Source organism: Tiliqua scincoides, chromosome 1 (assembly GCF_035046505.1).
Source record: "Tiliqua scincoides isolate rTilSci1 chromosome 1, rTilSci1.hap2, whole genome shotgun sequence".
NCBI classification, from domain to species: Eukaryota; Metazoa; Chordata; class Lepidosauria; order Squamata; family Scincidae; genus Tiliqua; species Tiliqua scincoides.
This window is the reverse complement of record NC_089821.1, coordinates 173101562-173125766: the sequence shown is the minus strand read 5'-3', so window position 1 is coordinate 173125766 and position 24205 is coordinate 173101562. Positions and strand designations below refer to the sequence as shown.

Below are 24205 nucleotides of genomic sequence, written 5' to 3'. Positions count from 1 at the left end.
AACAAGAGCCTGTTGTGTTCAAGCTCTGTTGCAGAGTGACAGTAATCATGCTGTATCACAATATGCATACTGCTTGCATAGATGAGGTCATAAGCAAGATATTTTGATGAAATAAAGTTTTCTCCTTAATGCAAAAAACACAGATTTTTGTAATTAATATCAGATTTCCTCTTGTCCATTTAAAAGACTGCATTCACAAAGCATCATCTGTTATCTCCAACAACACAGCATCATTAAGTCTTTGAACTCATACTTAAAGAGCATTTGTCTAATTGGCAACACTGTGCCTATCTTATATCAGCTCATGCCTCTGAAGAAGCTGGCTCAGTTTTCATATGAAGGCATTTTGTGTAATTAGTTGTTTGAACATGGACATTTCTGGCAAAAAACTTGGCACACATGCATACATGCACACAGAACTGAAACTCTTTACAACCAAAAACTATCAGTTGATAACAAATGCATGGCTAGTACAAAGTAGTCATCTCCAGCTAAACAACCACTTGATTTCCTGGATTAAGAAGTTGCCATCTCTTGTGCTTTGGATAGGATGCACTGTGCACTATTTTCAACAGAAGGCATGCTACAGGGATGGAAGACAAGGATTCTAACATTCTCAGTTCTACCCCCACTTGGGTGCCCACAGCCACTGCGGAGATCAAACAAAGCTATTGTAAAAAAACTTCTAAGGTCGTAGACTTCAAGGTACAATGAGCTAGCTACTTCCAGAGGGAGTGCAGAAATACACATACCAGGTTCGTATGAAAAAGCTCTCTCTCTCTCTCTCAACCATCCAAGAAAACATGGCAACTGAAAACACTGCTTGCCTTTTCAAAATGCCATGTATCAGATGAACCTCCTCAGTCTCCAAATGGCTTTCACCATAGCTTCTCTGGTCAGATCAGCTCCCAGTCCTAAACATTTAGACCAGGGGTGTCAAACTCATTTCATATAGAGGGCCAAATAGCATTCATGGTGTCTGCTGAAGGCTGGAAGTGATATCATTAAGCAGGAAATGCCATTAAGCAAGTGATGGCCACAAATAAGCACTTTGTTGTCACATTGAATATATCTCATTAGTTGCAAATGACAGAAAATGTGCAAATCCTGATACTATATTTTCAAGATATTGGAGAGTCCAATTATCACGAAGGCTGCCCTTTCAGCAGCACTGCTTCTGCTACAGCAACACTTTGCAGCTCCACAGCTGAGAGGTACTGTGTGATGTGACACTTCAGCAGAAGCAGAGAAGCTGAAAGCATAGCCCACATGAAAATTAGGCTCTCTCAGCTCCTCAGCAGTGTCTCCTCTCTCGCCCCTCTTGGTGAACTCCTTACCCCATAGCATTCCTTGCCTTCTGAGGCCTCCTGTCTCTCCCAGAGCGTTGGCAGAAACAGCGCTGCTGAAAGAGTGACTCTGGGAGAGCCCAATTATCTTGGCAGCCTGATAAAGAATTTATGGGGCAATCTCCAGCCTGAGGACCTTATGTTTCACACCCCGATACAGACTCCATCACTTTCATTCTTTTTATTCATTTTCCAGCTGCCGGTCCTGTTCTGACCTCTAGTTTCACTCCATCCCTGCCTGAACTAGTGCTCAGTCCAAGCTATATACTCCACTCCCGTTTAGTTGACTACAGAAATTACTTAGACTCCACAAATGAAATTTTACAGCCAAGTTGCCCACATCTTAATCTCAAACCACACCAGGATCTGCAAAAAAATGTAAAGAACAAGACAACAAAGATAGGAAAAATTCTTTTAAGGAGAACCACAAAGTACCAAAATACAATGAATTCTTAGCAAGAAGTGTCTCAATTGCATTTTATGCAAACGCTAATCTGGGAATTTGGGAGAAACTGCTCTTTTCAGCACCCAATATGTAAAAGACTACTTTTGGAAAACAAAAATATTAGACTAGTATTTTTCAAACTGTGGGACAGCATCCACTAGGTGGGTCATGAGCCAATTTCAGGTGGGTCCCCATTCATTTCAATACTTTATTTTTAATACAGTAGACTTGTTACTACCATGGTGTGTGACTGTGTCTGGGGAAATGTTATAGCACTGTCCTTTTAATAGGCTGCTATGTGTATGCTTTTACCAGTGACAGCAAATGGAACTTACTCCTAGGTAAGTATGGGTAGGATTACAATTTAGGATTGTTAAAAATTTTACTGCTGGATGATGTCACATCTAGTCATGACATCACTTCCGGTGGATCCTGATAGTTTCTCATTCTAAAAAGTGGGTTCCGGTGCTAGAAGTTTGAGACCCACTGAATTAGATGATACCAAGGAGAGGACATTTTTAGAATAAATACTTGATATGGAAATTGTTCAGAAAACCAAACTAATGTCACTGGGAGCCTTTAGGAACAGCTTAAGTGCCTAGCTGACACATCTGGTAGCCAAACTTTGTACATTCTGAAAAACACAAAGTTTAGCAATTGCTTAAATTGCACTCAAGCCAGAAGCATACTACAGGTGAGTTAAGCAAATACGCTGCAGCCTGACACTTGGGGCTGGAAGGAAACTAAGGCAGCTGTTATCAATCCCCTCCTTCGCCTCCCCCCCCTCCTCCTCCTCCTCCTCCATTCACAGGTGGGATGCTGAGCTTTTAAGAGTCCAGTCCTATGTGTTTCTACTCAGAAGTAAGCCCCATTGTAGTCAATGGGGCTTACTCCCAGGAAAGTGTAGAGAGGATTGTAGCCTAAATCTCATGCTTTGCTTGCTGGAAAGGCTTGCTTGTGTCTGGTGATTGCCTGCACCATCTGGGGGGAGGGGAACTGGGCAAACACTTCCTGGGTTTTTTAAAGCAATCCCCTCTGTTACTACTGCACCTGTGTGTGAGTGAGTGCGCGCGCACTCCACCTCGCTGCACGTGTTCTGGCTACAGAGGTTTTCCGCACCCCCCCTTCACCTCTTCAGCCTCAGCTGGCTCAGGGGTTCCAGGAGTCTTACTGTTCCTTCGAAAGGGGAACCTCTTCCACGGCTCCAGGGCTATTTCCCTGCCTGGGAGAGGCAGAGCCTTTTTGCAGTGTTTCGGGCTGCCTGGAAACAGAGCTAGACACCAGTGCAGGGCAAAGGAGGCAAAACTGTGTGTGACTTTCAGTTCCCCCCACCCCATTTGAGTTGAGACAAATCTGCATATAAAAAATCAAAGGATAAATAGGCTGCACCTGTACTAACTCACAAGCTTCAAACATCTTTTCAAACATCTCACTGACTCATTTTTGTTCCCATTCTATGCATTATCTTTCTTGACTTCTTTTATCTTATTGACAAGTCTTTCTATCTGATCATCCCAACATTTTAATAACAAGTTCAGAAATACATGTATTCTACCACTATTTCTTTAACACTGCAAGACAGCCCTATCAAGACCTACAGGTTCTATATTGCCAGTTAAGTAAGACGTTGCAAAGACATGTGCTGGATTGTAATGCTCAATTTCCCCACAAAATAGCATAGTTTCACAACTTCATTTCTGTTCTCACCTTTCAATATGTGTATGAGTTCTTCATACATGCAAAACAGGTGAGTGGTAATGAAAAACTTGGAGCAGAGGCAGGTATGGTAGAGAACAGACTTAAAAGAAGCATGTCATTGTAGTGATAAACGTACTGACTGTTCTTAGGTCCCTGTTCTTAATTGCGTCTCAATAAAATTATCAAACTGTATACGATTTCTACAATGCCGCAGAGGTTCCATAAAGCAAATCTGTTTTTTCTTAAGTCTTCCACTGACCTTGTTTTTCTTACTTTTGGGGTGCAATCCTAACTTGTGCTGGAACAGGCAAGCCAGGAGGCTTGTGCTGTATCCAGCACAGGATTGTGGACAGAAGCAGCTTAGCCAGAGGTAAGGGGAAGCTTTTCCCCTTACCCCTGGGTAAGGGCTGCTGGTGCCTATGGATCTCCTCCAACTTGCGTCACCTCAGGAGGTGGCACAAGTCCGAGGAGAGTGGAGCGGCTTGAAGCTGCTCCAAACTCCCCAGGAATGAGGGTTGGGATCCGGCATTACTGCCGGATCCTAGCCCCACCTCCCATTCCCCGCCTGCCCCCAGGGCTGCCCATCGCCTCCCCCCCCCCGCCCCAGGAACACCTCCCTACCGCCACCTCCCTGACCCCCCACATCTACCTTTCATCTTTGCGTAGGCTCATTTGAGCCGACACAAGGAGCTGGGGGGAAGCTGGCACGGAGGCTTCTGTCAACCTCTGCAGGTCGGCGCTTCTCAGAGCACCGGCCTGGCTTCCTCCCAAGGAGGTGCAAATGTGCTTTATGGGTTTGCGACCCTCCCAGGCCAGTTCAAGGGACTTGGGCTGGCATAGGGTGCAGTTTGGACTGTGCCCTTAGTTAAATAAAAAATATAAGCATCTAGTAAATCAATGCTCAAATCCAATTACTTTATAATCAACACTATATCTCGAATTTCTAAGCCTGGTTAAAAGATTAACGGGGAGTTCCTTAAAATGGAAGACCATTTTAAACAGAAATGGAACCTTTTCTTTGAATAAAGTTTTAGATGTCAGAAACCTAATGTGAGTTTTGAGGATAAAGCATTCATATGTTTTGGTTCAGCAGTAGAACAGATTTCCAAGGGAGGTGGTGGATTCTTCCCCACTGAAGATCTTCAAGTAGAAGTTCAACAGGCACCTGCTAGTAATGCCCCGGGACAGCTGTTCACAAACTCACAGGGAGCTCAAGAACTGATATAAGTGCATGCAGGGAAGCAGGGAAGGAAGTGGGGGTGAAGGGGAAGCAGTGTCACGTTTGCCAGGATCGTGTCACATTTGCAATCGCAAACCAGAAGTGCGGCACGATTGCTCCACTTTATTTTCGGAAGGTTGGAGAGTCCTGAGGAGGTTTATACAGGGCTCCCCCACCCCCAGGAGGCTGCTGTAGGGACTGGTAAGTACATGCCAGTCCCTATGTCCTCCTTAGCGAAGAGATCCTAAATGGACTCATTGGACTAAATTACCTTGTAGGTACAATCCAACACAATGATTTTATTTAACTTTTTGAAATGTATTTTGAGCAAATTTTGTCCTGAAGTCTGAATCAAAATATTCAAACCAATATTTGACTTAGAACACAACACTTTGAACTCTGAATGCTGGATTCATTTCAGTTCTACTGGTTTTTTCATTATTTTTCCATATAGGCATTCTAAATATTACATATTGGCTGCTGAACTAGTTCCAACGAGTAAATAGTCTTCATGATTTCTCATAGTACGTATCTTTAATTTCTGCATTAGCCTATGGCCAAAATTAACCAATTTTTGCCTGGCCCACAGGTGAACATATTTGGTCCCTGTTGCATATATGCAACATTGGGCAGAAATGGCTTAACCTACATAGATCATACAAAATGAGATGAATTTAGAATTACTAAGTATTTCAAGCAGTCAACAATTAGCTAAATTAAATTTTAAAAATTTAAGAAAACAAGAATCTAAGGCCTATCCTCTCACTATGTAATATGTAAAACATCATGCACCTGGATGGAGTGATGCTACATAGATACATATTTCATAATCTTAACTTGTCCAGTTACACTTACAAAACTTAAACCATCCTACCCACACATTTCCTTTTTCAGTTCAGCAACAACTGATATTTCAAACACCCTCAACCAAATTATATTGTATTTTTTATACAGAACAATTGTGCCATGATCCTTGGATTATATACATTGAAAAGACAATTTGAACTTCTTTGTTAGCAGGTTTAAGATTGTCATGCTAGTCCATCTCCCATCCATAAGCCTTCCCCTGGATCTTCCATCCAGAATCCCTCATAATAAATACAATATTTTCTGAACAGTTTGGATATCCTACCAAACCAGTTATGTCAGAATGGTGGCCCCTAACCATACAAAGCATGCAAACCTAATTATTTAGGGTTACAATATGCAGTAGGCTAGCTGCATAGAGAAGAGGGGAGGCAAATTTCATAAGTGTACCATAAATATTTAAAGGAAGCAGAAGCTTCTCATCAAGCAGACTGTACCTTCAGTCACAATGGTGATCAACCAGTTTAAGGATGCAATAATAATTATGCTTTCTTGGGAACAGGTCCCACTGTACCCAGCACGATGTGTTACTGAATAAACATTCATAGGATTATAAAGTAACATAGCAATTGCTTGAGCTACTGCAGGCAACACTCATATCTTGCACTACATATGTGGTAAACTATAGTTGCAAATCCACACAAATAAGGTGATACTAGAAGTAAACCTTGCACCTGCTAATTTTTTTTACTAGTCTAGATGTCTTAAACAAAAATATCTTTGGTAAAACCTTCCTGATGACCACCTGGAGGCAATACTTACTCACTACAGACAAAGCCACAACATGCCTGCCTTGGGTTCCTGCATGGTCTTTTCTTACCACCTTCCACCTGAAAATTAGTGGTTAGATCAGGGGTCGGCAACCTGCAGCTCTTTCAGCTGTCTGCTGCGGCTCCTCCCGGTGAAAGTGGCAAAGGGGGTAACAGGAGGCACCTATGCTGGGAGGACAGGCTGCTTCCCTCCACCCCCTGAGCTCACTGCCCTCCTCTCCTTCAGCCCCACCTGCCCCAGGTTGGTTTCCCTTTTCAAGTTTGCCTGCTCTGCAGGCTTAAGGTCCCTGTTTTTCCCTTCCCCTACTCTCCAGCAGGCTCAGCCAATCAGCATCCAGCAGGCTCCTGGTTTTTTCAGTTGGAATGGCTCAGTGCCTTTCACTGGCAGACAGACCAGCCAATCCTGAGCCTTCCTCCTTCTCAGTCATTGCAGCCCTTGCAGCCTGCCTTTCCCTGAGCAGGTCCTCACTCAGTGCAAGGAGAGGCTTTTCCTCCACAGCTGAGGAGACATCCTGTGTGTCTACTCAGTTGTAAGCCCCATTACAGCAGATGAAGCTTACTCCCAGGAAAGGGTGCCTGGGATGGCAGCCTTGGAGCCAGTGGGAACCTGCGCAGGTCTGTTTGAGAGTAAGCCCCGATGTAGTCCCTGGGCTACACCCAGGAAGGTGTGGAGGGCTGTAGCCTCAGCCGCCTCCTGTGCAGGTCTACTCACAAGTAAGCTGTAGTCAGTGGGGCTTCCTCCTAGGAAGGTGTGGAGGGCTGCAGCCTCAGCCTCCTCCTGTGCAGGTCTACTCACAAGTAAGCCCTGCTGTAGTCAGTGGGGCTTCCTCCCAGGAAGGTGTGGAGGGCTGCAGCCTCAGCCCCCTCCTATGCAGGTCTACTCACAAGTAGTCAGTGAGCCTTCCTCCCAGGAAAGTGTGGAGAGGACTGCAACCTGAGAGCTCCAACCAACTTGTCTGCTCAGAAGTCCCATTGTAGCCAATGGGGCTTACTCCCAGGATAGTGTGGAGAGGGTTGCAGCCTGAATGGGGGAGGGCAGGCAGGCAGGGTAGAAGCTGGCCTGTGGCTGCCTGCCCGCTTCTTCTCTTCCCCACCTCTGGAGTCTGTGTCCTTTCTTCCTTCCAGCAGGGTACCTCTGGAAGGTGGGGGGAGTTCTTTAGTATCTATGTAAGATAAGCAGATGTCATAACCACCATATGTATTGGAATCCTGAAAGATCTGGTGAGGAGGTAGCATGTGGTGTCAGCAGTGGCCCCTTTAAGGGTAAGGCCTGGGCATCCAGCAGAGTGTGCTGCACAGCTGCAGCCACTTGAAGGTAATAGGGCCCTCAGGGATATAAGGAGCACCTGAGGCAGGAAGAGGGGTGTGGGTTGGAGAAGGAGTGCAGGTTGGAGAGGAGACGAGACTGACTGGGCTTATTGACTTTGACACTCTGACTGACTTACTTTGGAATCTGACCTTGGACTGTGACTTGGCTTATTGACTTTGGACTCTGCCCTGGATACTCTGACTGACTTTGTGACTGCTGGAGACACTGGAGTTTGAAGTGTGGCTGCTGTGCCCAAGACCTGCTGATGACCAAGTGTCTGCTGTAGTGGCGGGAGGCTGCTGGCAGGAGAGAGGACCTCTGCAGGTTGAACAGGCAAGCTACCCTGGAGGTGGGGTCCAGCAGGAGTGCAGGGCAGAACCAGGGTCATTTGTTGGGGGAAAGAAGGGGAGCTAATTTGCTTAAAGTGGGCATAATTCTCCAGGCAGAGAATGGCCTTGGAATCAGGCAAAACACCACAGAGGACCAAGCGTCTGAAAACACAGGACAAGAATGTATGACAAAACTAACTAAAAGCTACAAGAGGGGGCTACATTATAAAAATGGGACCTATAAGAGCATAAAGGTAAAAAAAACTATATATGCAGTATTATCTTCATTTTAGATGTCAAAAGGGTTTTGTGGCTCCTGAGGTTTTTTTCCCCTCCGGAAAATGGGTCCAAATGGCTCATTGAGTGTTTAAGGTTGCCGACCCCTGGGTTAGATCACCCCACCTAAGACTGCAGCTTGTATATCCTTGTCCGAGTAGTGTAATACTCATATTTCAGCCTTGATTTCTATCTCCCTCCATCTCTTGATCTCAGGGCAGGTAAAACCACCATAAATAAAATATCCAAGTGTTTAAGTAATATAAAAAACTTCTGTTTAAAACCTGGCTGTGAAAGTCTAAATGGCTGTACACACACATCAAAGAAACACTGAGATTTGGGTTTGATGGATCTCTACGGAAAAGGAGTTTCACAGGAGCAGAGCAGCCTGTGAAATGCCTCTTATCTTTACCTTATGGTACATTTTCAGCACAAAATTGATGCAGACCAAAAGAGCCCTGTTGGTCAACTGTACAAATCAAAATGGGATATTTATGGAGGTGGCGGAAGGAGAAAATAACAGCCTATATCTACGCTGACAGGACAACAGACAGAAAGGTGCTTCACATGAAGATATGCAAGGGAACAAGTGAAGCCACAAATGTGACAGTTAAAGCAGGAAAAAAACAGGAACTGCTATTGAACTGTGCAGAGAGATACAACACACAAGTAGTATCAGAAGCTAACAATTCTGGATTTAAGATGCACAAGCAAAAGCAGCTTAAGATGGGTTAATAGATATAAATCCATCCTGAAAAGTCATAATTTAAAATTAAATTGCACTCTAATATGACATGTTTCATATTGATTTGACTACTGTGACCCACATTCCCTTCCAGTGCATACTGTAAAAATTTCCATGGGCCTTTCCAATACTGTAACTTTTTCCCTTCTTCATGATCTCAATACTACCTTCGAGGTAGCCAGCTAGTTTACTACAGATATAAGTTGTAATTATGTAATAAGAACAGGAGTCACAAAACCACCACCATCATTCCCTAAAAGCTCAAAACACTTACAGCATAGGTGGCCAACCCATCAACTTTAGGCCTCCTGGACCTTTAAAAATTGTGTGGAACTGGGAATTTCAGCAGGTGCAGCTTGTCATCTCACAAATGATTCTTACACTATAGACTCTCACAGATGCTACCTTCTATCCAGAGGTCACCAACACATCTTCATGAGATCAGCAGTATGTGCTACAGTAACATTTCTCACACCTGATCACCATTATTCCAACAGCTTTTACATCTCCCAGCTTTAATTCCCCTGCATTTCTGGAGCTGTGTCTCCTTCTGGCCACCTTTTGGTTTTGAATGAACATGTGTTACATAGCACCAAGATTGAAATGGGCAATCCTAAGTGCACTTGGTATAGAGTAGGTCCCATTATACTCAGTGCAGTTTCTAGATTAACACAGGAGGATCGGACTATCAGATAATACATGGCAAGAACGTATGTGCACAGTTGGCCATTTGTACCTTCTGATCAGGTGGTGAGGCACCACTACCACACTCTTACAACAGCTGAGAAATCTAGGGGCAGGAGGAGGTCACCAGTCCTCTCATGGACTTTGCCTAATTCTACAGTTGAGTAGAGTATTTTACCACATTGTAAGAGTCTGGCAGTCCTAATGTTAATCTGAAAGTCTACAAGGAGTACCCCACTTTACAACACAACGCCATCTGTTCTATACCATGAGCAAAATAACCATAACTCCAGCCTAAAAAATTGCTACTATACTCCAAAAGTATATATTGCATTTTGTGACAGCTGTCTAAATGAGTGAGCAATATTTAAACTTACACCTAAGAGTATAAGAATTGGGAAAGCACTAAGTGTGTGTCTGTGGTACATTGCAAGTAGAAGCCCAAAGAAAACTCAACAAGACCAAATTTCTACAAATTGGTAGAAGATGCAGTGAGATCATCAATTGGTAGTTAGAGCTTATCTGCAGATGGAGGACAAGGATAGTGTAAAATTGTAACATGTTCAAGAGCGATCAGGAGAGAATGTTCTGCTGGTTGATTAAGTGGGAGGGCAGAAAAGCTGGATTTAAGCAATGTAATAAAGATTCAATGAGCTGAATACTGTACTTGAAAAAAGAGTGCAAAAGATTATAGATCAAGACAAATCCTTGAGAACATTTAATGCTGATTAGCAATTCATAAAAATCACTCAGCAAGCACACAAACTGAGGGGTCACAAAAAAAATTGTTTATTCTGCCTATCTTTTCAAAGCATGGTCATGGGCAAAACGTAATAATCCACACTAATGACTGCAAAGCATAAACAGACCCGAAGGAATCCCAGATCAATTAACAGAGAAAGAGAGAACACACAACCATCATCAAGGCAAGAGTGTAAATCTTATGTACAGCTGTCATGAGAATAAATCCAACTGAATTCAGTGTGCCTTACTTCTAAATAAGGTGGGTCACATGCATGGTTGAGGACTGTACTGTTAAGGGTACAGTGCTATCAATGTCAGCAAGAACTCGCAACAGCAGACAAGGAAAATCCTGAAGCAGGGAAGGAGATGTGGCGGTTGGAAGAGTGGACTGAGGGATTAAGGAGCACCATATAGTGAGGGGTGGCATGACTGAGACATACAAAATTAGGCAGGGAAGTGATAGAGTGGATAGAGGGGTGTTCTTTTCCCTCTCACACAACACCACAACCGGGGACATCCACTAAAATCCACTAAAATTGACTGTGGGGAGAGTCAGGGCAGACCAAAGAAGATATTTCTTTATTCAGTGTGTGACTGGCGTGTGGAACTCCTTGCCACATGATGTGGTTGGTCTGTGGAACTCCTTGCCACAGGATGTGGCGCTGGCATCCTAACCTGGATGCCTTTAAGAGGGGATTTCTGGAGAAAAAAGCCATCACAGGTTGCAAGCCCTGATGGGTCTGTGCAACCTCCTGATTTTAGGAATGGGCCACCTCAGCATGCCAGATGCAAGGGAGGGCACCAGGATGCAGGTCTGTGGTTGTCTTGTGTGCTCCCTGGTGCATTTGGTGGGTCGCTGTGAGACACAGGAAGCTGGACCAGATGGGCCTCTAGCCTGACCCGGTGGGGCCCTTCTGCTGCTCTTAGGCCAGCGCCTCCAGGTGAGCACAAGGAGGAGTCACTACTTTCCGGGGGGGGGGGGCTGATGAGGATGGAATTCCGAAGACCTCCAGGAGAAGGCAGAGGAGAGGGGCGGGCGGAGAGGCAGGCAAGGGGAGAAGGCAGGGGCCAGAAGACCCGGATGACAGGGGTTCGATCGGGGGGGGCGAACATCCCAGCCCTGACCAGTCAGCAGAGGCCTCCCACCCGCCCGCTCACAGGGGAGAGTTCTTACCTGCGGCGGCCAGAGGCGCGCGCACGCGCGCTCCCTCCCTTGGCCGGGCGTCGTTGAGGGTTCTCTCTCTCCCCCCCCCCCTCCTCGACGTCTCTCTTCTCGCTCCGCAGCCCCAGGAGGAGGAGGCGGACGCACGGAAGTGGATGGGCGCGAGTGGGGGGGCCGCTTCAGAAAGGGGCGGAGACTAAGTGGTGGCTGTTACTGCTTGGCTGGCTGAGGGGAGCACGTCCGGGTTTCTTCTCTTCCTTATTCCTCTTAGCACCTACCCACCCACCCCCCCGCCGGCCCAGCAGGTAGTCCCTCCCGCTGTCGGGCCCGGGCGCTCGCTGCCGCCGGCCGCGTGCCCGCGCTCGTCCCTCGGCGCGCGCCCGCGAGACGCCAGAGAGGGTGGGAGGGGGGAACATCCGAGGCCAGCTTCACGTGACCGCGCTGTTTACTCGGCGCGTGGTTTGTGCGCGCGCACATGCGCGTTGCTCCCCGAAGGCCGCCGCCCCCCTTCCTGGCAGCCTCCGTTTGGGAGCGTTGCTCGTGAGGCGTTGACGGTTGGTGCGGCTGGTTCGAAGGGCTGTTCTATGCAGTCCCAGCAGCGCACGTGCCCTGGAGGGACCCCTGAGGGGCCGTTTCGTCCGTTACTTTAACAGATTTAAAAATATATTTGAAATAAAAGCGCTTCCCCCCCCCCGCCTGGAGAAGGCAAGGCTGTTCTCGAGCCAGTGCTTAAGCTCTGGTATACTGTACACCAGGGTGGCTCTCATAGCACCACGACCCACGTCGTAGAACAACAAACCGCCCGGGACCCACTAGAAGTGACGTCACTAACCTGGATGTGATGTCATGGCCAGAAGTGACGTCATCAAGCAGGAAACAGTTTAACACCCCATACAACAAAATCTAACTAATTAACTAATTAATTTAGTTTAATTAATTTAACTAATTAAATTATTAGTTAAACTAATAATTAAATTGTTAAAGTAATTTAACTAATTAACCAATTAGTTAAATATAAATTTTGTGTACATTTTCTATGTATACATTTTATAACATGCTTATTGTTAACTTTAAATTAACTTTCTTAATTAATTAAGCATCCCTTAATTAAGCATTAAGAAAGTAAATTAAAAGTTTACAATAAGTATAAGTTATGCTTATAAAACGTATTTTCATTAATTAAGAAAGAAAGTAAAAAACACAACAGAAAAAAATGACACTCAAGTGTTTATCTCCCTATACAGGTTGTGCCTTGTCATCCATGGATTTGGCATCCACTAATATGACTCCCCACTGACACAGGGGTCCACCTTTAAATGCCTTGTAACAAGGAGGGGAAAGCACCCAAATCCCATTTTCGTGCTGTTAAACTGCACCGGTTGCAGGCTTCTCAGGGTTAAAGAAAGCTTTAAAGACCCACTTCCAGGTTTCTGGCTCCTCCATTCTTACTTCAGAATGCATTAGTAAATGCTATACCACAGTGTTTCTCAAAGTGTGGGTTGGGACCCACTAGGTGCGTCATGAGCCAATTTCAGGTGGGTCCCCATTCATTTCAATGTTTTGTTTTTGACATATTAGACTTGATGCAAGCATGGGATTAGATTGCATTTGGGGAACTGTTACAGACTTGTACTTTGAAATTGCTGCTCTATATATGCTTTTAACAATGATAGTCAATGGGACTTACTCCCGGGTAAGTGTGGCTAGGATTGCAGCCTAGGATTGTTAAAAATTTTCCTGCCTGATGATGTCACTTCCAATCATGACATCACTTCCGGTGGTTCCAAACAGATTATCCTTCTAAAAAGTGGATCCCGGTGCTAACTGTGTGAGAACCACTGCTATACCATATTCAGCCATAACTTCATTCCATTTGATTCCATTATTCACCCCATCTAGTGTCTGAATGTCATACAGCATCTCTACCAATGCATTATGGGACAACAATGGAGAAACAAGAAATCTGGGTCTTTAAAGCTGTTTTTCCACTGATTTGGTATCCACTGATTTTTTATTTTATCCACTGAGGGTTCTGGAATGGAACCCCAGTGGATAAGGGCGCACAACCTGTATTTGTACAAGCTTGCACAGGTACTCAGCTCCTTGCAAACTGCAGTTCAGCAGTTTGCAGGACAATTAGCAGCTATCTTGCAACTGTAGGGCACTTAGTAGCTATCTGATTTTTTAATAGCCTCAGCACTTGAGGCAATTAGTTATCTGATCTTTCCATCATCCATGTTTTCATTAGAGTATCTGTGGGACCTGACCAGAAATTGGGTCATGATTCACCAAGTGGGTCCCATCCCACAGTTTGAGAAACACAGTTTGTAGAAGTGAGAAAGGGAGCGATGCCAAGGCCCAAACATTGCCCAGAAAGAAACTCAGTCCCCTAATCCCTGATGCCTATGGGTGCAGTTGTGGTTAGGATGGTGTAATTCAAAACATGTTTACTCAGAAGTAAATCCCTCTGAGGCCCAGTTAGCAAAAACGCCACATGAGATAGTCAAACTGCACAACAGGGAAAGCTGGGTGGAGAAAGTTTCTTCAGTAGAAAAGGAAAATCTAACCACATTCAAAACTAGTGGATTGGGTAGAAGCCTTCCTCCTGGCATCTCTTTTTCTACATGCAAGAGTATTGATTTAGAGCATTTCTCAACTTTTCTTCCCCTCCGTATCACTTTGCACAGTCCACCTATTGGAAGTACCACCAGAAGTAATTGGCAATGATGTCATCACCAGTTATTTCTAGATTGGGAGGCCAGACATGATGTAACAAACAGTGGTAAGAAGAGACTCAGCGTGGATGGAAGGACTTTTTCGAGCATGCAAAAAGTGCATGCTGGAGGTCTGCCTGCTATGCCAAGCTTCCTACCACTGTTTGTCATGTTGTGTTGCTGGCCTTGCTGCCAGGTAGTGGTGGTTGGGAGGTCCCATTAATACCACCAGGCACCATCTCAGGTACCACTGGTGGTACTCACACTGGTTGAGAAACACTGATTTAGAGGGCCACGTCAGACAATCATGCAGACACCCAACCCACACAGTAAAAGACATACTGGCAGGATGCATGTGTTCTGGTCCCTCATTTCCCTTTTGGGTGAGTTGGGGCTTGTTCCTTAATTGCCTGGGAGTAGCATGTGCATGTCTTTCAGAAATTCCACCCCTCCCATGCACACACGCACACACAATTAAGCCTATTTCTGCCTAATTTTGGATATACACAACAGAGATCAAATGTGTATACCTGTGGGCTGGGCAGAAATGAGTTAACGAAATTGTCCCCAACTCCATGTGGAGGGGAGCGACCAGGATGTAAGTATACACATCTTCTAATGCATGGGGCTGAGTGGGCAAAGTTAGTCTGTTGCAAAAATAGTGAAGACTGGAGATAACTGAATGACTAAGAAATTGGTTGGTCATAAGATTTTGTAGACCACAACACCTGGTAAAATCATCTGGCCCATCAAATTTTGCTCTTTTATGATCAAAGGGGACATCCACTAAAATTGAGTGTTGGGAGAGTTAGGACAGACAAAAGAAACTATTTCTTTATGCTGCCTGTAATTTGTGAAACTCCTGACTCTCACCAGACGCTCCAGCCTTTCCAGCATCAAGATCACACGCAGTTATCAGGGTGCTGCCTGCGACACTGACCACACCCTGGTGTGCAGCAGAGTGAAACTGCAAACAAAGCAACTGTATCACAGGAAAAAGGAAGGAAGACCTCGCATTGATACCAGCAAGATCTGGGAACAGAGAAAAGTGGAGGAATTTGCACGAGCACTTGAGGAATCTCTTCCAGGCCCGGCCGACGCAAACGCATCCAACAGATGGGAACATTTCAAGAATGCCGTTTACAACACCGCCTTGTCCATATTCGGCAAGAAGACCAACAAGGCGGCAGACTGGTTTGAAGCCCACTCTGAGGAGTTGACACCAGTCATTGAGAAAAAGAGGAGAGCTCAAGCAGCATACAAGGCCTGTCCCAGTAATCGCAACCTGCAGGCCCTCCGAGGTGCTCACAGCAAAGACCAGCAGACTGCCAGGAGATGTGCTAATGACTACTGGCTCCAGCTCTGTTCCCAGATACAGATAGCAGCTGACATGGGCAACATCAAGGGGATGTATGACAATATCGAGCAGGCCCTAGGTCCAACACAGAAGAAAATTGCCCCTCTGAAGTCTGCCGCAGGCGAGGTCATCCAGGATCAGGCGCAGCAGATGGAACGCTGGGTGCAGCACTACTCTGAGCTATATTCCAGAGAAAATGTAGTAACCGAAGAAGCGCTGAACAACATTGAGTGCCTGCCTGTGCTGGAGGAGCTTGACAGTGAACCAACCCTAGAAGAACTTCATGTGGCCCTGGATTCCCTTGCCTTTGGCAAGGCACCTGGAAAAGACAGCATCCCTGCTGAAGTCCTAAAGTGCTGCAAAGAGATCATCGCCACTGAGCTGTATGAAATCCTCTGTCTCTGTTGGAGAGAAGGTGGAGTACCTCAAGACATGAGGGATGCAAACATCATCATGCTGTACAAGAACAAAGGTGACAGGGGTGACTGCAATAACTACCGCGGCATCTCTCTCCTTAGCGTTGTAGGAAAGCTGTTTACCCGAGTTGCACTGAAGAGGCTCCAGGTACTTGCAGAGAGCGTCTACCCAGAATCACAGTGCGGATTCCGAGCCAACAGGTCCACCACTGATATAGTATTCTCCCTTAGACAACTGCAGGAGGAATGCAGGGAACGACAGCCACTCCTTATAGCCTTCATAGATCTCACGAAGGCTTTTGACCTGGTCAGCAGGGACGGCCTCTTCAAGATTCTCCCCAAGATCGGATGTCCACCCAGGCTCCTCAGCATCATCAGATCTTTCCACAAGAACATGAACGGCACTGTTGTCTTTGAGGGCTCCACATCAGACCCCTTTGACATCCGAAGCGGTGTGAAGCAGGGCTGTGTTCTTGCACCAACCTTGTTTGGGATTTTCTTCGCTGTCCTGCTGAAGCATGCCTTTGGAACTGCAACAGAAGGCATCTATCTCCGGACCAGATCAGGTGGAAAGCTCTTCAACCTCTCCAGACTGAGCAAAGTCCAAAGTCCAGCTGAAATGTCTGCGTGACTTCCTCTTTGCTGACGATTCAGCTGTCACTACCCACTCTGCCAAAGATCTCCAGCAGCTAATGGATCATTTTAGCAAGGCCTGCCAAGATTTTGGACTGACGATTAGCCATAAGAAAACGCAGGTCGTATTTCAGGATGTGGATTCACCTTCCTGCATTACAATCTCTTCGCATGAACTAGAGGTTGTCCATGACTTTGTGTACCTTGGCTCAACGATCTCCAACACTCTTTCTCTTGATACCGAGCTAAACAAGCACATCAGTAAAGCAGTTACCACGTTTTCCAGACTCACAAAGAGAGTCTGGTCCAACAAGAAGCTGACGGAACACACCAAGATCCAGGTCTACAGAGCTTGTGTCCTGAGTACACTTCTGTACTGCAGCGAGTCATGGACTCTTCGCTCACAACAGGAGAGGAAACTGAACGCTTTCCACATGCTCCGCCTCCGATGCATCCTCGGCATCACCTGGCAGGACAAAGTTCCAAACAACAGAGTCCTGGAATGAGCTGGAATCCCTAGCATGTATGCACTGCTGAAACAGAGACGTCTGCGTTGGCTCGGTCATGTTGTGAGAATGGAAGATGGCCGGATGCCAAAGGATCTCCTCTATGGAGAACTCGTGCAAGGAAAGCACCCTACAGGTAGACCACAGCTGTGATACAAGGACATCTGCAAGAGGGATCTGAAGGCCTTAGGAATGGACCTCAACAGGTGGGAAACCCTGGCCTCTGAGCGGTCCACTTGGAGGCAGGCTGTGCAGCATGGCCTTTCCCAGTTTGAAGAGACACTTTGCCAACAGACTGAAGGAAGGCCCATAGCCAGGGAGACAGGCCAGGGACAGACTGCACTTGCTCCCAGTGTGGAAGGGATTGTCACTCCCGAATCGGCCTTTTCAGCCACACTAGACGCTGTTCCAGAACCACCATTCAGAGCGCGATACCATAGTCTTTCGAGACTGAAGGTTGCCAACTACATGATCAAAGGGGACATCCACTAAAATTGAGTGCTGGGAGAGTTAGCACAGACAAAAGAAACTATTTCGTTATCCTGCATGTAATTTGTGAAACTCCTTGCCACAGAATGTGGTGATAGCATCTGGCCTAGATGCCTTTAAAAGGAGATTGGACAGATTTGTGGAGGAAAAGTCCATCACAGGTTATAAGCCATGAGGTGTATACACAACCTCCTGGTTTTAGAAGTAGGCTACCTCAGAATGCCAGATGCAAGTGAGTTGTGACAGGACACAGGCATTTTGTTGTCTTGTGTGCTCCCTGAGGCATCTGGTGGGCCACTGTGAGATACAGGAAACTAGACTAGATGGGCCTTTGGCCTGATCCAGCAGGGCTCTTATGTTCTTATGATCCAGGAAAAGTTTTCATCATCTCAGTGGTTGTTTGTGTGAACTATTTATTCATTTATTTATATTCAAAAAGTGCCAACTATGTATACTTCATTTATAGAAAATAAGAAAAGTGCCTGTCTGAAGAGGCTGACAATCTAGAAATATGCAGCAGGGGCAACAATAAAGGGGGAGGCAAAAAGAAGGCAGGGGTAAATAGGGCGAGAGTACATTGTTCTTTCAGTTTTGTGATTGTGCCAAAAGCTTCCAATTAGAATGTGAAATAAAACTCTCCAGTGGAGAGATGCAAAAGCTTTGGTTGAGAACTGACTGAAAGGCAGGGAGACAGGAAATGTTAGGCTATTTCAAACATCTTGGTCACATCTGAAGCCTCTCTGTTCTATTAACCATGTGACATGTTCTTGGTATTCAAAACACATTTAAGCAGAACTGGCCCAAGACCTCCTGATGTCTGAGGCAGCACACTAATGTCTTAGCATCTCTGGCAGTAGATAACTTGAAGAGTGGAATGAGCAAAATGAATAAGATATCTGTTTCAATAGATGCTTCCAATAGAAAACAGGTGAAGTTGATACCCTGTGAGGAACTGGGGGTCATGCCCGAAAGACCGTTATAGCAGCCCATGTTCTGGATAAGCTGACCAAATGTGGGAACTGGACTATTGGACCTGACACCATTCAGTGGCCCAAGTGACTTGACAGTGGCCACAGTGGTGTAGCAAGGAGAGCAAGCGGCCAGAGACTCCAATTGCTACTTGTGCTCTTGAAGGGTGAGCATGAAGAAGGGTTAAGGTGGCAGCAGATTTTTAAATATTTTTTCAACCGTGGGTGTGACATCACACCTGGAAGTGACATCACTTCTGGGTGTGATGTGGGGGCATCATTTTTACTTTTGCCCAGTCAGCCACTGGCCCCAGTGAGCCCCACTAGCCACGCCACTGACTGGGGGGGGGGGGAATCAGGCAGGCTTGGGGAGATGTATCTGCCAGGATCCCTGGCTGTAATTAAGGGAAATGATGTAGACTGGAATTTATTCCATAGCAACCTGAAATAAACAAGGTGTGCATCAACACTGGAATAAGCATCTTTATCAATTTCCCATGGGGACTGCCAAAAGCCACCCTGAATTTGTCCAGCCCCTTTGATGTGGAATTCCCACCCTGGGATGAAATGAGACCAGAGAGGGGTGAATACATATCCATTGATATAAATTACTTCAAGTAGTGTGGGAGTGAAAATGAACATTTTAGAGTTCATTTCTCTTCCAGACTAAACTTCCATTATACTTTTTTGAATGATTGCACCAAACCCTGAGGAAATTCAATCTGCAGGAAAAGATGATTGGATTATATGCTGACAACACAAGTACAAACTTTGGGGGTAATGGTCAGAACATGAAAGAAAAATCTTCAGCAACCAAAGAATCATTAAAAAGGTGACTGGGATGTATAGCACACATTGGCTGCAACAGAGGACAGACTACCACTGACAAGTTGTTGCTTGAGCCATTTGTTGGGTAGATCTGCAAATACTGTATTTCCAGACCTGCACTGTTAGAGCTGAACAATTGGAAGAATTATGTGAGTCTGTTAATTAGGAGTACTAGCAACAATCATTGGCTTTCTTGGATGCCTGCAGTTGACAGTGGATGCGGGAGAACCCGTGGACATTATATATCTGGACTTTCAGAAGGCGTTTGACACGGTCCCTCACCAAAGGCTACTGAAAAAACTCCACAGTCAGGGAATTAGAGGACAGGTCCTCTCCTGGATTGAGAACTGGTTGGAGGCCAGGAAGCAGAGAGTGGGTGTCAATGGGCAATTTTCACAATGGAGAGAGGTGAAAAGCGGTGTGCCCCAAGGATCTGTCCTGGGACCGGTGCTTTTCAACCTCTTCATAAATGACCTGGAGACAGGGTTGAGCAGTGAAGTGGCTAAGTTTGCAGATGACACCAAACTTTTCCGAGTGGTAAAGACCAGAAGTGATTGTGAGGAGCTCCAGAAGGATCTCTCCAGACTGGCAGAATGGGCAGCAAAATGGCAGATGCGCTTCAATGTCAGTAAGTGTAAAGTCATGCACATTGGGGCAAAAAATCAAAACTTTAGATATAGGCTGATGGGTTCTGAGCTGTCTGTGACAGATCAGGAGAGAGATCTTGGGGTGGTGGTGGACAGGTCGATGAAAGTGTCGACCCAATGTGCGGCGGCAGTGAAGAAGGCCAATTCTATTCTTGGGATCATTAGGAAGGGTATTGAGAACAAAACGGTTAGTATTATAATGCCGTTGTACAAATCAATGGTAAGGCCACACCTGGAGTATTGTGTCCAGTTCTGGTCGCCGCATCTCAAAAAAGACATAGTGGAAATGGAAAAGGTGCAAAAGAGAGCGACTAAGATGATTACGGGGCTGGGGCACCTTCCTTATGAGGAAAGGCTACGGCGTTTGGGCCTCTTCAGCCTAGAAAAGAGACGCTTGAGGGGGGACATGATTGAGACATACAAAATTATGCAGGGGATGGACAGAGTGGATAGGGAGATGCTCTTTACACTCTCACATAATACCAGAACCAGGGGACATCCACTAAAATTGAGTGTTGGGCGGGTTAGGACAGACAAAAGAAAATATTTCTTTACTCAGCGCGTGGTCGGTCTGTGGAACTCCTTGCCACAGGATGTGGTGCTGGCGTCTAGCCTAGACGCCTTTAAAAGGGGATTGGACGAGTTTCTGGAGGAAAAATCCATTATGGGGTACAAGCCATGATGTGTATGCGCAACCTCCTGATTTTAGGAATGGGTTAAGTCAGAATGCCAGATGTAGGGGAGAGCACCAGGATGAGGTCTCTTGTTATCTGGTGTGCTCCCTGGGGCATTTGGTGGGCCGCTGTGAGATACAGGAAGCTGGACTAGATGGGCCTATGGCCTGATCCAGTGGGGCTGTTCTTATGTTCTTATGACAGTGCCGAAGCTGTTCCCAGCTCTGAAATCCAACTTTTGCTCGCAGGACTAACCGTCAACAGCAAGTGGTGCCTTTTAAAGAACCCTGTTAATGAAATATGGCTCTGGTTTTTGCACAATCAAATTGGGAGGGGAGCAAATTTTGCTGAACTGCACACTTTTTTTTCCTGAACACTGCTAAACAGTGTCCTTGTTTGGGAAGATATGGAAAGTTCTCTGGAGTTTGTAATCTCAAACGTGAAACAATGTGACATCAGTGAAACCACGCTGTTTGATGAATTGAGCAGTGGAAGAACATACATGAGTGAGAGCATTGCACAATGGAGAGTAGAAGTCAACAAATGAACAGTGTGCAGAGAATTTCACCCATCTTAAAAACAAGGAATTACACTCAAAAGCACCAGTTTTATTGTTCACTTTGCAATGTGTCTGCCTGGAACTAATTCACCCATTGAACAGATCTTTTCTATCATGAGCAACACCTAGACAGATGAGAAGCAGACTGGAAGGCAAGGCAACTGCCAGATGCATGGGAGGGCATCAGGATGCAGGTCTCTTGTTGTCTTGTGTGCTTTGAGGCATCTGGTGGGCCACTGTGAGATACAGGAAGCTGGACTAGATAAGACTTTGGTTGGATCTAGCAGCACTCTTCTTATATTTTTATGTAACTCTAAATGCATTGCTTGTAACAAGTCTGTGACCAAACCTGCATTGTATTCCTTAATCAACTGCTTAAAAACAGAAGTGTACAGTACTGCCAAAAATTCGTTCCTACATAAAGTACTCCAGTCATCAAGAACAGAGGTAAGATAATTTACTGATGTTAAATAACTCTTTTGTCCCGCAGTTAGTTAGGTAAAACTCAGTGCCTTTATGTGCCACTTGATGAAGTTGCCACCTCACTGCACTGTGTGTCCCAATTTTTGATTTTGAAAATATGGTCATTCTAATTACTCCTGTTCGGTACAACAGGGAGTACAGTGTAAAGTTACAATGGTATGAGCCAAGGCTAAAAGATCTTCAGCTAAGGGGACATTTCCAGCTGCTTCTCTCCTTCCATTTGGCCTGTTGTGTTGTATACTACTGTGTTGGACCTGTGGTGAACTGGATGGAGTCTGGTTAACAGAGAAAGCTGTAACAGCAAAAAGAATAGTCTTGTGTGGCAACTTAAGAGATGAAAACATTTATTGTAGAGTAAACTTTGGTCGGGAGCAAAGGTGAAATGCTTCATAGCCGTGTGCGGTAGAAAAAACACAGCAGAGTCAAATTTTAAGAAGAAATGCAAAATGCTTGGTCTAACCATTTTTTTTTTAAGATTCAAGTAGGAAAAAGGAATCATCCACCAAGGTAACACACTCACAGCCTAATGTAATGAGCAATGAAAAACTGAGAGGACAAAAAGAGAAATGAACTTTTGAAGAAGGGACATACAGCAGATGGCAACTAGAGGTAAGGCCTTGTGGGACATGGACCTGAGGACCCAGGCTCACATTCTCCTTTTGCAGTTTCCACCCCCTGCTTCTGGTATTTTCCCTCCTCCGGTAACTTCTTCTGCACCATATTTTCAGGGTTCTGCCAAAGGCCTCCTAGCCCACAACAGCAGCTTTGGGTCTTGGGGCTTCAGGAGGGAGGGGTGGGATTGGGAAGGTGGTTTGCATTCACGTGCTCGTGCTCTCTCTCTCCCCCCCCCCCCACACAAGTGCATAGAGGAAAGGGGACCAAAGAAAAAATTGCACAGCATAATCCTATGAATGTCAATTCAGAAATGCTGGTAAGTCCCATTTATTTTCTTGGGGATTACTTCCAGGTTTGTATAGAGCTGCAGCCTTAAATCATTACAGTATTAGTTCTCCAGGACAGTGGCTTCTGCTGGGTTTCAGGACTAGGGAGCTGTTTTCAACAGAAGCTCCAATGCATGCCTGAAATCAGGACAGATTCAGAGGAAATCTCCTGCTTCCATAACTGGAATAATTATGTCAAGCAAGTTAGAAAATAAAACCCAATCTACATATCACACAGAGTACACCAGTAAACTGAGATGGTAGAATTCCAAACCTTTCCACTCAGGTTGTACTTTACAATACTTTTCCTTTCACACAAACTCACTGCATGTAGTAATGTGCACACTAGTAGAAAAGGTTTAGCCTAAATCTCTGCCTCACAACATGCGGGATGATTGTTGCAAGGAGGAGGATTAAAAAACAAGACTCTCATCTGCTATCCAGAACTTTAGAACTTCATTTTGTGTAAATGTGCAGATTTGAGTCTAATGGTGGTTAAATGGGGATATTGCTCTTCTAACACATTTATCTGGGCATTCCCCAGTGCGGAGAATTCAACTGGTCTGGTTTCCTACGCTTTGTCTTTTTACAATCCCCTGTCTATCAGAACACAATAGTTGTACCCTTACCTCATGGCAGGGCAGTAGATATGTTCATAACTGAAGAACTTTACTGGGTGCTCTTTTTGTGTATATTTAATACACATTTCCAATTTGATGCATGCAGTCTGCATCTTTCTTTAAGATAGTTTGTTGCAGCTACATTGAATTTCCTGAACTCTCAAAGGACAACCAAGGCAGAATGAAGCTGAGGAAAGCAGCCACCTCAGGTCAGATTGGTGGGAAGCAGTGGAATGGTGGGAGAGGGGCACCTCAAGTCTCCTGCTAGATACTCTCCACCATTCTCTTCATAAAATTCCTCTTTTATGCTCCAAGTCTGTCCAGTCTTCCTTAAATCAAAGAGACAAGTAGGTAGAGGTAGTAGAGGAAAAAAAAAATAGATGGGAAATGTGTTACTGTTGGTAGGAGTCCAACAATGGGGGCACGTTGCAGTATGTGCATGTTCCTGCATGTCCCAGGGGGCTTATTTCAGAATAAAACATGCCTTGAATTACACTGTGCAGGGGGTGGGGTAGAAGTCTTCAGCATTGAGTGAGCCTTAGCTTTATTTCTCTTAAAAACCAGACTAGTTTGTTCCTGTGCTTTTCCAAACTATCCCCCACTTTAAATACACTAACTCTTAAACTATCGTTCACATTCTTGCTGGTACCAACACAGAGACATTCTTCCCCTACCGTACATGCCAGCAAGTGTACCTTACCTCCCTAGGACTCTTACCTGCCCCTTTTAACCTTTACACTCCTCTCAGAAGTATTTGCAGGTCTTTTTGCCCATAA

General features: G+C 45.4%; 1 protein-coding gene across 1 annotated transcript in view; it reads right to left on the bottom strand.

Annotated features, from left to right (window-relative positions):
• The window catches only part of PHF3 (PHD finger protein 3), a 60075-nt gene extending 48391 nt beyond the window's left edge, over nucleotides 1–11684 (bottom strand). The window contains exon 1 of the mRNA XM_066612422.1: nucleotides 11607–11684. The gene's annotated coding sequence lies outside the window, so the exon portion shown is untranslated. The remainder of the gene's footprint in view (nucleotides 1–11606) is intronic.
• Between the last annotated feature and the right edge of the window lie 12521 nt (nucleotides 11685–24205).